General features: G+C 44.0%; 1 protein-coding gene across 3 annotated transcripts in view; it reads right to left on the bottom strand.

The window, feature by feature from the left end:
* Positions 1-18,394, bottom strand: part of LOC139549440 (protocadherin Fat 3-like) — a 389,617-nt gene that overhangs the window by 308,935 nt on the left and 62,288 nt on the right. The window contains exon 2 of one of the 3 annotated variants that reach the window (XM_071359936.1): positions 12,157-12,223. The exons of the other annotated variants lie outside the window; for them this stretch is intronic. The gene's annotated coding sequence lies outside the window, so the exon portion shown is untranslated. The remainder of the gene's footprint in view (positions 1-12,156; positions 12,224-18,394) is intronic. 3 annotated transcript variants of the gene reach the window in all.

Genomic DNA, 18,394 nt, shown 5'->3' with positions numbered 1-18,394 from the left:
CAGATCCTGCTCCTACCTCAGATCCTGCTACCTACCTCAGAACCTTCTCCCTTCCTCAGAACCTGCTCCCTACCTCAGATCCCTACATCAGATCCTTCCTCTGCTCCCTATCTCAGATCCTGCTCCCTACCTCAGACCCTGCTCCCTACCTCAGACCCTGCTCCCTACCTCAGACCCTGCTCCCTACCTCAGACCCTGCTCCCTACCTCTGATCCTGCTCCCTACCTCAGACCCTGCTCCCTACCTCTGATCCTGCTCCCTACCTCTGAACCTGCTCCCTACCTCAGACCCTGCTCCCTACCTCTGATCCTGCTCCCTACCTCAGACCCTGCTCCCTACCTCTGATCCTGCTCCCTACCTCTGATCCTGCTCCCTACCTCAGACCCTGCTCCCTACCTCTGATCCTGCTCCCTACCTCAGACCCTGCTCCCTACCTCTGATCCTGCTCCCTACCTCTGATCCTGCTCCCTACCTCAGACCCTGCTCCCTACCTCTGATCCTGCTCCCTACCTCAGACCCTGCCCCCTACCTCTGATCCTGCTCCCTACCTCTGATCCTGCTCCCTACCTCTGATCCTGCCTCATACCTCAGACCCTGCTCCCTACCTCTGATCCTGCTCCCTACCTCTGATCCTGCCCCCTACCTCTGATCCTGCTCCCTACCTCAGACCCTGCTCCCTACCTCTGATCCTGCTCCCTACCTCAGACCCTGCTCCCTACCTCTGATCCTGCTCCCTACCTCAGACCCTGCTCCCTACCTCTGATCCTGCTCCCTACCTCAGACCCTGCCCCCTACCTCTGATCCTGCTCCCTACCTCTGATCCTGCTCCCTACCTCTGATCCTGCTCCCTACCTCAGACCCTGCTCCCTACCTCTGATCCTGCTCCCTACCTCTGATCCTGCCCCCTACCTCTGATCCTGCTCCCTACCTCTGATCCTGCTCCCTACCTCTGATCCTGCTCCCTACCTCTGATCCCTACCTCAGACCCCCCCCCCCCCCCCCCCCATGTCAGTTTGTTCTACTCTGTAGCTGCCTCTAACTCTGAATGATCAGCTATGAAAAGCCAACTGACATTTACTCCTGAGGTGCTGACCTGTTGCACCCTTGACAACCACTGTGATTATTATTATCTGATCCTGCTGGTCATCTATAAACATTGTAATATTTTGGCCATGTTCTGTTATAATCTCCACCCGGCCCAGCCAGAAGAGGACTGGCCACCCCTCATAACCTTCCTCTCTAGGTTTCTTCCTAGATTATGGCCTTTTTAGGGAGTTTTTCTTAGCCACCGTGTTTCTACACCTGCATTGCTTGCTGTTTGGGGTTTTAGGCTGGGTTTCTGTACAGCACTTTGTGACATCAGCTGAAAAGGGCTTTATAAATACATTTGATTGATAGTCTGGAGGCTCCCGGGCCGTTAGAGGTTGTGGGGTTTGTCTTTCTATGGAACGCCGCTTAACAGTGTCGCTCTGGGCCATCCCAGGAGCCCCCAGTATAGAAACTGGGAGGGAGGGGTGTCAGGGAATGTGAGAAGGGTGGATGGGATGGAGGTTAGAGGAGGAGGTGGGAAAGGGAAGGGAGGGGTGGTGGCTGAGGTCTGACAAACCGTTTAGGGTGAGAGAAAAGAAAAGGGGCTCCTTTTTCACAAGGCCGTTACGTGAGAGATCTTTTATTTATGAAGTGGCCAGACGAGCCGACATTTTCTCTGGGCCAAGGAAAACTCATCGTCCCGACCTTCCCTCAGGGGTGTGCAGGAACAAGATGTTAGTAGACAAAACACAAAGGGAAGAAAGAAACAGTCATGTGCGTGAGAGAGAGAGAGAGAGAGAGAGAGAGAGAGAGAGAGAGAGAGAGAGAGAGAGAGAGAGAGAGAGAGAGAGAGAGAGAGAGAGAGAGAGAGAGAGAGAGAGAGAGAGAGAGAGAGAGAGAGAGAGAGAGAGAGAGAGAGAGACAGACAGAGAGAGAGTAGCACTGTAGACTACTTTATCACTGACCTCAACCCAGAGTCTCTCAGAGCGTTCACAGTCAGCCCACTGACACCCCTATCAGACCACAGCAAAATCACAGTCTACTTGAACAGAGCAATACTCAATCATGAGGCATCAAAGCCAAAGGAACTGAGTAACATTAAGAAATGCTATAGATGGAAGGAATGCAGTTTGGAAACCTACCAAAAAACAATTAGGCAACAACAAATTCAATCCCTTTTAGACAACTTCCTGGGTAAAACGTTCCACTGCAATAGTGAAGGTGTAAACTTGGCAGTAGAAAATCTTAACAGTATATTTGACCTCTCAGCTTCCCTATCAAATCTAAAAATCTCAAATAGAAAACCGAAGAAAATGAACAACAATGACAAATGGTTTGATAAAGAATGCAAAAATCTAAGAAAGAAATTGAGAAACCTGTCCAACCAAAAACATAGAGACCCGGAAAACCTGAGTCTACACCTTCACTATGGTGAATCACTAAAACAATACAGAAATACACTACGGAAAAAGAAGGAACAGCACGTCAGAAATCAGCTCAATGTAATTGAAGAATCCATAGACTCTAACCAATTCTGGGAAAATTGGAAAACACTAAACAAACAACAACACGAAGAATTATCTATCCAAAATGGAGATGTATGGGTAAACCACTTCTCCAATCTTTTTGGCTCTATAACAAAGAATAAAGAGCAAAAACATATACATGATCAAATACAAATCCTAGAATCAACTATTAAAGACTACCAGAACCCACTGGATTCTCCAATTACCTTGAATGAGTTACAGGACAAAATAAAAACCCTCCAACCCAAAAAGGCCTGTGGTGTTGATGGTATCCTTAATGAAATGATCAAATATACAGACAACAAATTCCAATTGGCTATATTAAAACTCTTTAACATCGTCCTTAGCTCTGGCATCTTCCCCAATATTTGGAACCAAGGACTGATCACCCCAATCCACAAAAGTGGAGACAAATTTGACCCCAATAACTACCGTGGAATATGCGTCAACAGTAACCTTGGGAAAATACTCTGCATTATCATTAACAGCAGACTCGTACATTTCCTCAATGAAAACAATGTACTGAGCAAATGTCAAATTGGCTTTTTACCAAATTACCGTACAACAGACCATGTATTCACCCTACACACCCTAATTGACAACCAAACAAACCAAAACAAAGGCAAAGTCTTCTCATGCTTTGTTGATTTCAAAAAAGCCTTCGACTCAATTTGGCATGAGGGTCTGCTATACAAATTGATGGAAAGTGGTGTTGGGGGTAAAACATACGACATTATAAAATCCATGTACACAAACAACAAGTGTGCGGTTAAAATTGGCAAAAAACACACACATTTCTTCTCACAGGGTCGTGGGGTGAGACAGGGATGCAGCTTAAGCCCCACCCTCTTCAACATATATATCAACGAATTGGCGCGGGCACTAGAACAGTCTGCAGCACCCGGTCTCACCCTACTAGAATCCGAAGTCAAATGTCTACTGTTTGCTGTTGATCTGGTGCTTCTGTCACCAACCAAGGAGGGCCTACAGCAGCACCTAGATCTTCTGCACAGATTCTGTCAGACCTGGGCCCTGACAGTAAATCTCAGTAAGACCAAAATAATGGTGTTCCAAAAAAGGTCCAGTCGCCAGGACCACAAATTCCATCTAGACACCGTTGCCCTAGAGCACACAAAAAACTATACATACCTCGGCCTAAACATCAGCACCACAGGTAGCTTCCACAGAGCTGTGAACGATCTGAGAGACAAGGCAAGAAGGGCATTCTATGCCATCAAAAGGAACATAAATTTCAACATACCAATTAGGATCTGGCTAAAAAATACTTGAATCAGTCATAGAGCCCATTGCCCTTTATGGTTGTGAGGTCTGGGGTCCGCTCACCAACCAAGATTTCACAAAATGGGACAAACACCAAATTGAGACTCTGCATGCAGAATTCTGCAAAAATATCCTCCGTGTACAACGTAGAACACCAAATAATGCATGCAGAGCAGAATTAGGCCGATACCCACTAATTATCAAAATCCAGAAAAGAGCCGTTAAATTCTACAACCACCTAAAAGGAAGCGATTCCCAAACCTTCCATAACAAAGCCATCACCTACAGAGAGATGAACCTGGAGAAGAGTCCCCTAAGCAAGCTGGTCCTAGGGCTCTGTTCACAAACACAAACACACCCCACAGAGCCCCAGGACAACAGCACAATTAGACCCAACCAAATCATGAGAAAACAAAAAGAGAATTACTTGGCACATTGGAAATAATTGACCAAAAAACTGAGCAACCTGTAATGCTATTTGGCCCTAAACAGAGAGTACACAATGGCAGAATACCTGACCACTGTGACTGACCCAAACTTAAGGAAAGCTTTGACTATGCACAGACTCAGTGAGCATAGCCTTGCTATTGAGAAAGGCCGCCGTAGGCAGCCCTGACTCTCAAGAGAAAACAGGCTATGTGCACACTGCCCACAAAATGAGGTGGAAACTGAGCTGCACTTCCTAACCTCCTGCCCAATGTATGACCATATTAGAGACACACATTTCCCTCAGATTATATGGGTGAAATACCACATTGTGCATCACAGCAGCAAGATATTTGACCTGTTGCCACAAGAAAAGGGCAACCAGTGAAGAACAAACACCATTGTAAATACAACCAATATTTATGCTTATTTATTTTCCTTTTGTACCTTAATCTATTTGCACATCGCTACAACACTGTATACAGACATAATATAACATGCGAAATGTCTTTATTCTTTTGGAACTTTTGTGAGTGTAATGTTTACTGTTCATCTTTTACTGTTTACTTCACTTTTGTTTATTATATATTCCACTTAATTTATCAATGTAAACATATGTTTCCCATGCCAATAAAGCCCTTTGAATTGAATTGAATTGAATTGAGAGAGACAGAACCAGAGAAACGCAGACCAAACAGACAAAGAAAGACAGTGAAGACAGACTGTGTAAACACCAAGCTGTACTGAGTGGACTGTGATAGTCTTATCTGCAGTAGTTCTGGCTTTAGGACACACAGACCAGGCTATCTACTAGACATGACTAACGACACACAGACCAGGCTATCTACTAGACATGACTAAGGACACACAGACCAGGCTATCTACTAGACATGACTAAGGACACACAGACCAGGCTATCTACTAGACATGACAAAGGACACACAGACCAGGCTATCTACTAGACATGACTAACAACACACAGACCAGGCTATCTACTAGACATGACTAAGGACACACAGACCAGGCTATCTACTAGACATGACTAAGGACACACAGACCAGGCTATCTACTAGACATGACTAAGGACACACAGACCAGGCTATCTACTAGACATGACTAACGACACACAGACCAGGCTATCTACTAGACATGACTAAGGACACACAGACCAGGCTATCTACTAGACATGACTAAGGACACACAGACCAGGCTATCTACTAGACATGACTAAGGACACACAGGCCAGGCTATCTACTAGACATGACTAAGGACACACAGACCAGGCTAAGGACACACAGGCCAGGCAATCTACTAGACATGACTAAGGACACACAGGCCAGGCTATCTACTAGACATGACTAAGGACACACAGACCAGGCTATCTACTAGACATGACTAAGGACACACAGACCAGGCTATCTACTAGACATGACTAAGGACACACAGACCAGGCTATCTACTAGACATGACTAAGGACACACAGACCAGGCTATCTACTAAACATGACTAAGGACACACAGACCAGGCTATCTACTAGACATGACTAAGGACACACAGACCAGGCTATCTACTAGACATGACTAAGGACACACAGACCAGGCTATCTACTAGACATGACTAAGGACACACAGACCAGGCTATCTACTAGACATGACTAAGGACACACAGGCCAGGCTATCTACTAGATATGACTAAGGACACACAGACCAGAATATCCTTGGAAAGATAAATTCAGAAATTCTACCTGATTATTATTGCATCTCCAACATTGACCTTAAAAAATTGAACAAATCAAACTTTATCATGAAACTTTTGGTAAACCTCATAATGCACCCTGTGCATGTGTGTGTGTGTGTGTGTGTGCGTGCGTGCGTGCGTGCGTGCGCGTGTGTGTGTGTAGGAGTGTGTGTACAAGACCACAATTGTGTGTGTGTGTGTGTGTGTGTGTGTGTGTGTGTGTGTGTGTGTGTGTGTGTGTGTGTGTGTGTGTGTGTGTGTGTGTGTGTGTGTGTGTGTGTGTGTGTGTGTGTTGTTGAAATGTAAGGCACGTCCAGCAAAGGGGAAAACACTGCAATAGAAACCAATCCAATCTCCGGCTGCCACCACCAAACCTCTACACACACTCACACACACACACCTCAGTGCATGCACACACACACACGCACACACTCACAAACACCTCGGTAGCAGGTCAAGAGTACAGCTTCCACCTAATTAACAATACATCTTTACTGCTAACATTCCAAAATGGCAGCCAGGTTATTAAATCATGACGGACACCCCTCGCCCTCAGAGCCTTCTGACACACATGTATGTGTGTACGGTACGTGTGTGTGAGAGATGATCAATTGGTGTGTGTTGTATGCGTGTGTAGCGAAGGTGAAGTGATACAATGCACTGAGTGTACAAAACATTAAGAACATGCTCCTAAACTTCAGTTGCCGCCCTTTGCCCTCAGAACAGCCTCATTTTGTCAGGGCATGGACTAGGGTTTGGAGGTATCCAGATTTTCATATCGTCATACCGTCCTTCTTTCACCCCAGGACATACGGTATTACCGATTTAGTACCCAAGGGGCCGCCAAAATCCCCCCCGAAAAGCTCATTGGGCGTCTATTACTAGAATGCTAACAAAATAAGCACAAGTAAAGGGAATTTCCATGGAGGCTACTATTGGAAAACAAAAATAAACTAATTGCAAAAATAAAATACAAAAATAAACTAACCACCTAAAAAATAAACAATAATAATAAAAATTGTAAAGACAGACAATACAGGTCAGGAAGTTATTCATTGTCACTGCTCTTGTCGGAATGAGTGAACCAAAGCGCAGAGTGGTAAGTGTTCATGATACATTTATTACTCAAAAAACCCGAACAAAATAACAAACAGTGAAAACCGAAACAGTCCTGTCAGGTGCAGACACTAAACAGAAAACAACTACCCACAAAACCCAAACGAAAAAGGACAACTTATATATGATCCCCAATCAGAGACAACGATAGACAGCTGCCTCTGATTGGGAACCACACCATCATAGAAATAAAGAAACTAGAATGCCCACCATAGTCACACCCTGGCCTAACCAAAATAGAGAATAAAAACCTCTCTATGGCCAGGGCGTGACATTCATATACAGTACCAGTCAAAAGTTTGGACACACCTACTCATTCAAGGGTTTTATATTGAATTTGCTACATTGTAGAATAATAGTGAAGACATCAAAACTATGAAATTGTCACACCGTGATCTGTTTCACCTGTCCTTGTGATTGTCTCCACCCCCTCCAGGTGTCAAGCATCTTCCCTATTACCCTCAGTGTATTTATACCTGTGTTCTCTGTTTGTCTGTTGCCAGTTCGTCTTGTCTTGCCAAGTCAACCAGCGTTTTCTAGTCCTCCTTTTTTTCAGACCTTTATGCCTGCCCTGACACTGAGCCCGCCTGCCTGACCATTCTGCCTGCCCTGACACTGAGCCCGCCTGCCTGACCATTCTGCCTGCCCTGACACTGAGCCCGCCTGCCTGACCATTCTGCCTGCCCTGACACTGAGCCCGCCTGCCTGACCATTCTGCCTGCCCCTGACACTGAGCCCGCCTGCCTGACCATTCTGCCTGCCCTGACACTGAGCCCGCCTGCCTGACCATTCTGCCTGCCCTGACACTGAGCCCGCCTGCCTGACCATTCTGCCTGCCCTGACACTGAGCCCGCCTGCCTGACCATTCTGCCTGCCCTGACACTGAGCCCGCCTGCCTGACCATTCTGCCTGCCCTGACACTGAGCCCGCCTGCCTGACCATTCTGCCTGCCCTGACACTGAGCCCGCCTGCCTGACCATTCTGCCTGCCCTGACACTGAGCCCGCCTGCCTGACCATTCTGCCTGGCCCTGACACTGAGCCCGCCTGCCTGACCATTCTGCCTGCCCTGACACTGAGCCCGCCTGCCTGACCATTCTGCCTGCCCTGACACTGAGCCCGCCTGCCTGACCATTCTGCCTGCCCTGACACTGAGCCCGCCTGCCTGACCATTCTGCCTGCCCTGACACTGAGCCCGCCTGCCTGACCATTCTGCCTGCCCTGACACTGAGCCCGCCTGCCTGACCATTCTGCCTGCCCTGACACTGAGCCCGCCTGCCTGACCATTCTGCCTGCCCTGACACTGAGCCCGCCTGCCTGACCATTCGGCCTGCCCCTGACACTGAGCCCGCCTGCCTGACCATTCTGCCTGCCCCTGACCTCGAGCCTGCCTGCTGCCCTGTACCATACCTGAACTGGTTATGAACTCTTGCTTGTCCTCAACCTGCCTCTTGCCTGCCCCTCGCTGTTCAATAAATATCAGAGACTCGAACCATCTGCCTCCTGTGTCTGCATCTGGGTCTCACCTTGTGTCGTTATAGAAATAATACATACGGCATCATGTAGTAACCAGATAACTGTTAAACAAATCAAAATATATTTTTGATTTTAGATTCTTCAAAGTAGCCACCCTTTGGCTTGATGACAGCTTTGCACACTCTTGGCATTCCCTCAACCAGCTTTATGAGGAATGCTTTTCCAACACTCTTGAAGGAGTTCCCACATATGTGACCCGATTCAGGAAATTAGGCATATGTCGCAAGTCACGACTTCACAGGAGAGCCATTTGAATGTAATTTTTTTTTTAGCAAAATTAGTTTTGGGCCAGAAATGCCTTCTCATCATATCGCTTGATGGTTTTTGCGACTGCACTTGAAGAAACTTTCAAAGTTCTTGACATTTTCCATATTGACTGACTTTCATGTCTTAAAGTAATGATGGACAGTCGTTTTCTCTTTACTTATTTGAGCTGTTCTTGACATAATATGGACTTGGTCTTTTACCAAATATGGCTATCTTCTGTATACCACTCCTACCTTGTCACAACACAACTGATTGGCTCAAATGCATTAAGAAGGAAAGAAATTCCACAAATTAACTTTTGACAAGGCACACCTGTTAATTGAAATGCATTCCAGGTGACTACCTCATAAAGCTGGTTGAGAGAATGCCAAGAGTGTGCAATGATGTCATCAACGCAAGAATCTCAAATATAAAATATATTTTGATTTGTTTAACACTTTTTTGATTACTACATGATTCCATGTGTAATTTCATAGTTTTGATGTCTTCACTATTATTCGACAATGTAGAAAATAGTAAAAATAAATAAAAACCCTGGAATGAGTAGGTGTGTCCAAACCTTTGACTGGTAATGTATATGTAGGAGCCACCAAATGTCATTTTTGGTGAGTTTGGACATTTACAAGCTAATATGAACGAGTGACATTGTGCAAATGAACAAAGTTTTGAGACATGCAGAACTGGCACTCCAGCAGCATGTCTACATGCTGTGTCTGTGTGGAGTCTGTCGCTAGGGCAACGAGCCTGCTCTGCTTGGAGAATAGTGGGGAGGAGCAGACAGGCTGAGAACAGAGAGGAGAAAAAAATGCAAGGAAATCAAGATAGCAGTGGCAGCTGTACAAATAACTCAACTAAAGGGCTTTGCCTTCTCAAACACGTCAGCTAACACAATATGATACCCAGTCACCTTATTAATTCAGTCACTTACTTAGATAGCAAGTTAAACTAAGTGTCATGTTAACACATAAATATTAAAATTATTCGAAATATCTTGCTGCGTTTTGTAAAACCAGATCTAAAATGCTTCTTATTGTAATTTCTGCTCGGCATCAGACTACTTTTTGGCTTCAGTTGCACTTCTAAACTGGGATGAGAATTCACAAACAGGCGTTCCATTAGCAGATAGAGCTCTGACTGATGTGGAGCTACTTTCTCTGTACTTTTCTCAGTGGAGCCAGCCTACTTTTCTCCGGTAAAATCCAAGATTAACTTTAAGCAAAACATTAGGAAATGTAGCTGGCTACATTCTTTCTGTGATAGGTCAAAACATTAGAAATATGATTTTCATGCATCGTTTTTGCTTTTCATTGTAAGCTCCTTTACTTGTGTGGCTGCCAGCCAAATAGCGTCGTAAATAGCGTTGTACTTCTGTTGTCATCTGTACTTCTGTTGTTTTCTGCTGAATGTGTTGCATTAATGTATTTTCTGTAAAGGAAAACTATAGTTGCACGTCCCTGATCACCAAAAAACACTGTTGACCTTCAATACCAAACGCGCCCCCTGTCAATATGTAACGGATGTGAAATGGCTAGCTAGTTAGCGGGTACGCGCTAGTAGCATTTCAATCAGTTACGTCACTTGCTCTGAAACCAATATGTAGTGTTGCCCCTTGCTCTGCAAGGGCCGCGGCTTTTGTGGAGCGATGGGTAACGACGCTTCGTGGGTGTCAGTTGTTGATGTGTGCAGAGGGTCCCTGGTTCGCGCCCGGGTCGGGGCGAGGGGACGGTTTAAAGTTATACTGTTACAAATACACGACTGGACTCACCTGCTGCCGCTTTCTCCTGTTCTGCTATTTGATCACCAATCACTAAAGCTGGAGACTCATATCTCCCTCACTAACTTTAAGCACCAACTGTCAGAGCAGCTCAATGATCACTGCACCTGTACATAGCCCATCTGTAAATTGCCCATCCAACTACCTCATCCCCATACTGTTATTTTTTTTTTTTGCTCCTTTGCACCCCAGTATCTCTACTTGCACATTCATCTTCTGCACATCTAACACTCCCGTGCTTAACTGCTAAATTGTAATTATTTCGCCACTATGGACTATTTATTGCCTTACCTCCCTTATCTTACCTCATTTGCACACACTGTATATAGACTTTTTTTCCTATTGTGTTATTGACTGTATGTTATTCCATGTGTAACTCTGTGTTGTTGTTTGTGTCGCACTGCCTTGCTTTATCTTGGCCAGGTGGCAGTTGTAAATGAGAACTTGTTCTCAACTAGGCTACCTGTTTAAATAAAGGTGAAATAAAAATACATTAAAAAAAAATACAAACAGGCTCAACTGTGCTGGGGAACTAAGTAAGCTTCATAATGTCAAATAATGTGACAGGTGAAATAAGAACGCATTCTGTTTTGTCTCATAACGCATTGAACAATTGACTGCAGGTATTTACAAAAAAAAAATCCTACAAATATTCAAATTTATTGAAAAACTTTAAAGAACAACTTTTAACGGTATTGAAAAACCATCCCGTGGCTATTTCCAAATACCCTGGTATACGGTATATACGGTATACCGCCCAAGCCTAGCATGGACTCTACAAGGTGTCGAAAGCGTTCCACAGGGATGCTGGCCCATGTTGACTCCAATGTGTCAAGTTGGATGGATGTCCTTTGGGTGGCGGACCATTCTTGATACAAACAGGAAACTGTTGAGCATGAAAAACCCAGCAGCATTGCAGTTCTTGATACAAACCGTTACACCTGGCACCTACTACCATACCCCATTCAAAGGCACTTAAATATTTTGTCTTGCCCATTCACCCTCTGAATGGCACACATACACAATCCATGTTTCAATTGTCTCAAGGCCTAAAGATCCTTCTTTAACCTGTGTTCTCCCCTTCATCTAAACTGATTGAAGTGAATTTAACAAGTGACATCAATAAAGGATCATAGCTTTCTGTCTATGTCATGGAAATAGAAGGTGTTCCTAATGTTTTGTACACTCAGTGTATATCAGCTATCTACACGTATCTACCCAGTCCTGGATGACAACGCATTAATGCTCTCTGATTTTACTATGTATACTGTGATCTAATAAAACATGACTGCTCCTATTTGATTGGCTGTGTGATATTGGCATCGGCACACCACCCAATCATATGTTCTGTTGAAACTGAATGGCCTTAATGAAATGATCAGGAGGAAACAGAAACAAGAGCTGCTGCTACTGTCAATCAAGGTCTTACTGTAACTATAGGCTACTAGGCCAATTGAAATGCTTACCAGTAGTCACGTCAAATCAGTTAGCATCAAGCAGCCCGATACAGGTTATGCCCTCCTAGCCCCAAGCCTAGAGAGCAGAGAGCAAAAATCTAATCAAATCGCATTTTATTTGTCATATGCACCAAATTCAACCTTACCGTGAAAAGCTTACTTACCAAGCCCTTAACCAACAATACAGCTCAAGAAATAGAGTTAAGAAAATATTTTCTAAATAAACTGAAGAAAAACATGTAATAAAAAGTAACACAATAAAATAACAATACCGAGACTATATACAGGGGAACTGTCTTGGTGTGTTTGGACCATGATAGCAGCAACATAAAGTGAGTTAATGTCGACCAGCCACCAGCCTCTAGAATGACCAGTCTGATACAAAGCAGCTGGCTGTCAATAGCAACTGCATCTCAATGGCGCCCGGGGCAATTCAAATGCTAATGTAGCATACTAACTGAACACACACATACTGATGTTCAGCTGGACAGAGAAGCAGAGATTATTGTGATGAGAATCAACAGACAAGAGAGAGAGAGCGAGAGAGAGAGAGAGAGAGAGAGAGAGAGAGAGAGAGAGAGAGAGAGAGAGAGAGAGAGAGAGAGAGAGAGAGAGAGAGAGAGAGAGAGAGAGAGAGAGAGAGAGAGAGAGAGAGAGAGAGAGACAGAAAGAGAGAGAGCGAGAGAGCGAGAGAGCAAGAGAGCGAGAGAGAGACAGAAGAACAAGAGAGAGAACCCATGGGAGGGCCATAAATACACGTGTACATTACTAAGCCTTTCCAGTGTTTCACCAAGGATGATTTTCAGCAGTGATGGCATGGTTAGTGGCAGAGGTGTGAACTCGAGTCACATGACTTGGATCGAGTCAGACTCGAGTCACAAATATGATGATTTTAGACTCGACTTGACAAACTCAAAAAGACAACTCGACTTTGACTTTAACACCAATGACTCGTGACTTAACTTGAACTTAAGCCTTTTGACTCGAACTGACTTGATACCCTCCCCAACCTGACTTGATACCCTCCCCAAACTGACTTGATACCCTCCCCAAACTGACTTGATACCCTCCCCAAACTGACTTGATACCCTCCCCAAACTGACTTGATACCCTCCCCAACCTGACTTGATACCCTCCCCAACCTGACTTGATACCCTCCCCAAACTGACTTGATACCCTCCCCAAACTGACTTGATACCCTCCCCAAACTGACTTGATACCCTCCCCAACCTGACTTGATACCCTCCCCAACCTGACTTGATACCCTCCCCAAACTGACTTGATACCCTCCCCAAACTGACTTGATACCCTCCCCAAACTGACTTGATACCCTCCCCAACCTGACTTGATACCCTCCCCAACCTGACTTGATACCCTCCCCAAGCCCAAATATAAAAAATGATGCTATTAGAAAAAGTGTGCAGTGCATCAACTTTTAATTTAACGGCTTACAGTTTGAATCGGACAGCAGTCAATCAAATTGTGACAGCGGAGAAAAAGTTGCGCGTGGCAGTGCAGAGGTACGTTGGCGGGTGAATTCAGACAGAAATCTTGGAAAGATTATTATTATTTTCAGATATCAAGACTACGCTGTAGTCAACCAAAAACAGATTGCAACTTGCAAAACATGTGGGAAGAAAATTACAGACGGAGGCACAGCAATTTCCAACTTTGTTCGACATTTGAAGCTGCATAAAGAACAGTAAGTCATGGCTAATATAGCCGACCGCTATATAAACTCAGTAAAAAAAGAAACGTCCCTTTTCAGGACCCTGTCTTTCAAAGATCATTTGTAAAAATCCAAATAACTTCACAGATCTTCAACGTAAAGGGTTTAAACACTGTTTCCCATGCTTGTTCAATGAACCATAAACAATTAATGAACATGCACCTGTGGAACGGTCGTTAAGACACAAACAGCTTACAGACGGTAGGGAATTAAGGTCACAGCTATGAAAACGTAGAACACTAAAGAGGCCTTTCTACTGACTCTGAAAAACACCAAAGAAAGATGCCCAGGGTCCCTGCTCATCTGTGTGAATGTGCCTTAGGCATGCTGCAAGGAAGCATGAGGACTGCAGATGTGGACAGGGCAATAAATAACCATGTCCGTACTGTGAGACGCCGAAGACAGCGCTACAGGGAGACAGGATGGACAGCTGATTGTCCTCGCAGTGGCAGACCACGTGTAAAAACACCTGCACAGGATCGGTACATCCGAACATCACACCTGCGGGACAGGTACAGGTGCTAATGCCGTCACTCATTATTTTTGGACAGACTTTTTTCAAATTTGGGTCTTTTGCAAATGCAATGCATCATAGGGCCCTGAGGTAAGATAAAAAATGAAACTGTTTATGCATTACACACACAGGCTCCATGTTCAGGTTTTATCTCCCATCTTTGGGATCTGTATTTTCTTTGCCAGACATTCAGGTCAGTGTTCAAATTGTAGGCCTATTTGAAGTTCAGTAGCAGATGTTTTGATGTACCTTTTAATAAATGAGTGTAACTTTATAGCAGGATTGTTTTCAGTGTCTAGAGTACATTTGGAGAGAGAGAGAGAGAGAGAGGGAGAGAGAGAGAGAGAGAGAGTACTACAATATTTTGTTTTTGTTGTCATATTGATGTGTCTTTCTCATGGCTAACCATGTATTTCCATGGAAATAATACAGTTTATTTGGAAAGATACATTTTTTTATTTAAAAAAAAAAGCATTCATGATTTGCATAAATGTAATATACTAACTCTCACTCTTGTTAAAAATATGAAATGGTATTACATTTGGTGAAGAGCACATTATGACTCGAAACTCAAAGTTTAGGACTTGAGACTTGACTTGGGACTTGTCGGTCTTAAGTTGAGACTTGACTCGGACTTGACTGTCTTGACTTGGGACTTAACTTGGGATTTGAGTGCTAAGACTTGAGACTTACTTGTGACTTGTAAAACAATGACTTGGTTCCACCTATGGTTAGTAGGGGTGGGGGGGTAGAGATGGGAGGGGGCAATGACATGCTAACTGTTCCAATAGACTTCCAGTCATTGAGCCAACGAATATCCATTTAAAAGCATGTCTCAGCAGAAATACTGTATATATACTGTACTATGAATAAATTAAAGTGTTGAAAGGCAACTTGGAATATTTTGTCATCTTTATGACTGTCAAAGAAGGTTCCACTCTAGAGTGTGTACAACTCAACAATATCAGAGACTCTGTTTCTCTATGAAAGTTTCAAGGGAAACGTATGTACTGTACATTATTAGGGTGTACAGTATTATGGTGTACAGTATTAGGGTGTACAGTACTAGGATGTACAGTATTAGGCTGTACTGTATTAGGGTGTACAGTATTTGTGTTGTGACTTTAACATAAAACTGAAGACTGTTATTTATCTAATTAACTAACTATGTTAAATTGTTACCTGAGTAAATGAATCATGCACCTATTAACTCATTAGGATCTGGGGCACCACGAGAGCGGTTCTTTAACTTCTTTATGATATGGGGCAGCATTTTCACTTTTGGATGAATTGCGTGCCCATATTGAACTGCCTCCTACTCTGTCCCAGATACTAATATATGCATATTATTATTACTATTGGATATAAAACACTCTGAAGTTTCTAAAACTGTTTGAATGATGTCTGTGAGTATAACAGATCTCATATGGCAAGCAAAAACCTGAGAAAAATCCAACCAGGAAGTGGGAAATTTGAGGTTTGTAGTTTTTTTAAGTGATTGCCTATCCAATATCCTGTGTCTGTGGGGTCAGATTGCACTTCCTAAGACTTCCAGTAGATGTCAACAGTCTTTAGAAGTTGTTTCAGGCTTGTATTGTGAAAGGGGATCAAATAAGAGCTGTTTCAACAAGTGGTCAAGCTGAAAGACATTAGTTTAGTCTCGCGCATGGCCGTGAGCACGACGCTCGTTCCCTTTCCTTTCTAATGACAACGGAATTGTCCGGTTGGAATATTATTGAAGATTTATGATAAAAACATCCTAAAGATTGATTATATACATTGTTTGACATGTTTCTACAAACTTTAATGGAACTTTTTTGACTTTTTGTCTGGACTTTGTGCCCGCACTTTGTGCATTTGGATTACTGGACTAAATCCGCAAACAAAAAGGAGGTATTTGGACATAAAGATGAACTTTATCGAATAAAACAAAAATGTATTGTCTAACATGGAGACCTGGGACTGCCATCAGATGAAGATCATCAAAGGTAAGTGATTAATTTTAACGCTATTTCTTACTTTTGTGACACCTCTCCTTGGTTGGAAAATGGCTGTATGGTTTTCTGTGGCTAGGCGCTGACCTAACATAATCGCATGGTGTGCTTTCGCAGTAAAGCCTTTTTGAAATCGGACACAGCGGCTGGATTAACAAGAAGTGTATCTTTAATCCTATGTATAACACTTGTATCTTTCATCAATGTTTATGATGAGTATTTCTGTAATTTGATGTGGCTCTCTGCAATTTCATCGGATGTTTGTTTGAGACAATGCATTTCTGAACATAAAGCGCCAATTTCAAATGAGGTTTTTGGACATAAAGATTAACTTTATCGAACAAAACACACATTTATTGTCTAACATGGAGTCCTGGGAGTGCCATCAGGTGAAGATCGTTAAATGTTAGTGATTCATTTTGACGCTGTTTCTGACTTTTGTGACACCTCTCCTTCTTTGGAAAATGGCTGTATGGTTTTCTGTGGCTAGGCGCTGACCTAACATAATCGCATGGTGTGCTTTTGCCGTAAAGCCTTTTTGAAATCGGACACTGTGGCTGGATTAACAAGACGTTTATCTTTAAAATGGTGTATAATACTTGTATGTTTGAGGAATTTTCATTATGAGATTTCTGTTGTTTGAATTTGGTGCCCTGCAATTTCACTGGCTGTTGGCAAGGTGGGACGCTCACGTCCCGAACGATCCCAGAGAGGTTAAAGAAGAGATGGAGAGGGAGAGAGAGAGGGACAGAGACATTTAACATTGGCATATTCAGGAACTACTCCCACCTACAGTAACCATATACTTTGCACACGAACTGACACCCGCTTTGAGTAAGAAATCATGAATGTATTTACGTGAAATGCCTGGGTTCGCCGGGAATCTCTCGATGAACAGGGCAGCCTTGGAAAGGGGGGTTGGGCCTTTTTGCGGGACGCTTGTAAGGCTCTGATTGTTCGAAATGTTTCCAACAAGTCTTCTACATGTACTATACGCATCTCCCAAGTGCCTAACTGTATGGGGTTCAAACTGATCGGAGTCTATGAGGTTGGTTCCTCTGTGTTAAAGCCCATAAGGATCAGTGAGGAATTCCCCCATTCGTTTGCAGAAAGCTCCAGAAGGTTGGCCTATTCCTCTCTGCCAATCCCTATTTCTTTCGCTCCCCTGGCGTAACTGAAGGGGATACAAGCCCTTTCCCTTGTTTTCCTCATTAAAAACTGATCGATACCCGCCTGGTCCTTAGCTAATCGGATCCAGCGCCTCAGGGAAGTCAGGAAGTCAGGCGGGAGGGGGAGGGGCTGAGACGTAGTGTCGGGTCACGTACGTGTTCTAATTAACACCACGGGCAATAAATAACACCACAGCAACCACTGCTAGCCTTCTTGATAGTACCCAACATAGGATTAATACAAAGTAGAGTACAGAGTCAGATACTAACTCCATTACAGGACAATAGTCTGCTAGTCTGCTGGATAGAGTACAATACCATCCTTGGAGGTATTTGTTTTGTTATGATGTGATTTTGCACAGGCCAGAGAGAGACCTAGGCTAACATTGTTAGGCTGAGATTGAGACGGTGTTGTGTGGAATATGGAGGGTTTGTGGCCAATTTGCATCTTGTGTGTGTTATCTAATTCGATGAATAATGCATGCTGGGAGTTCAAGGCTCCGCTCTCTGTTTGACGTCTGAGAAATAAGGCAATATGGATATCAATCCAGGGATGGCACAAATACACATGCAGACACACAAGAACGCATACACGCACGCACGCACGCACGCACGCACGCACGCACGCACACACACACACACACACACACACACACACACACACACACACACACACACACACACACACACACACACACTGAAAGGCAAACAGGCACACACACACAGAACACAAGACCCCACAAATCTTGATATGCAAGGCATATTGCTTATCTACAGAGCAATCATATACTCACATACTCACATACTCAGACACACACACACACACACACAGGCACGCACG

The sequence above is a fragment of the Salvelinus alpinus genome, chromosome 22 (assembly GCF_045679555.1).
Source record: "Salvelinus alpinus chromosome 22, SLU_Salpinus.1, whole genome shotgun sequence".
NCBI classification, from domain to species: Eukaryota; Metazoa; Chordata; class Actinopteri; order Salmoniformes; family Salmonidae; genus Salvelinus; species Salvelinus alpinus.
This window is presented reverse-complemented; position numbering and strand designations above follow the sequence as displayed.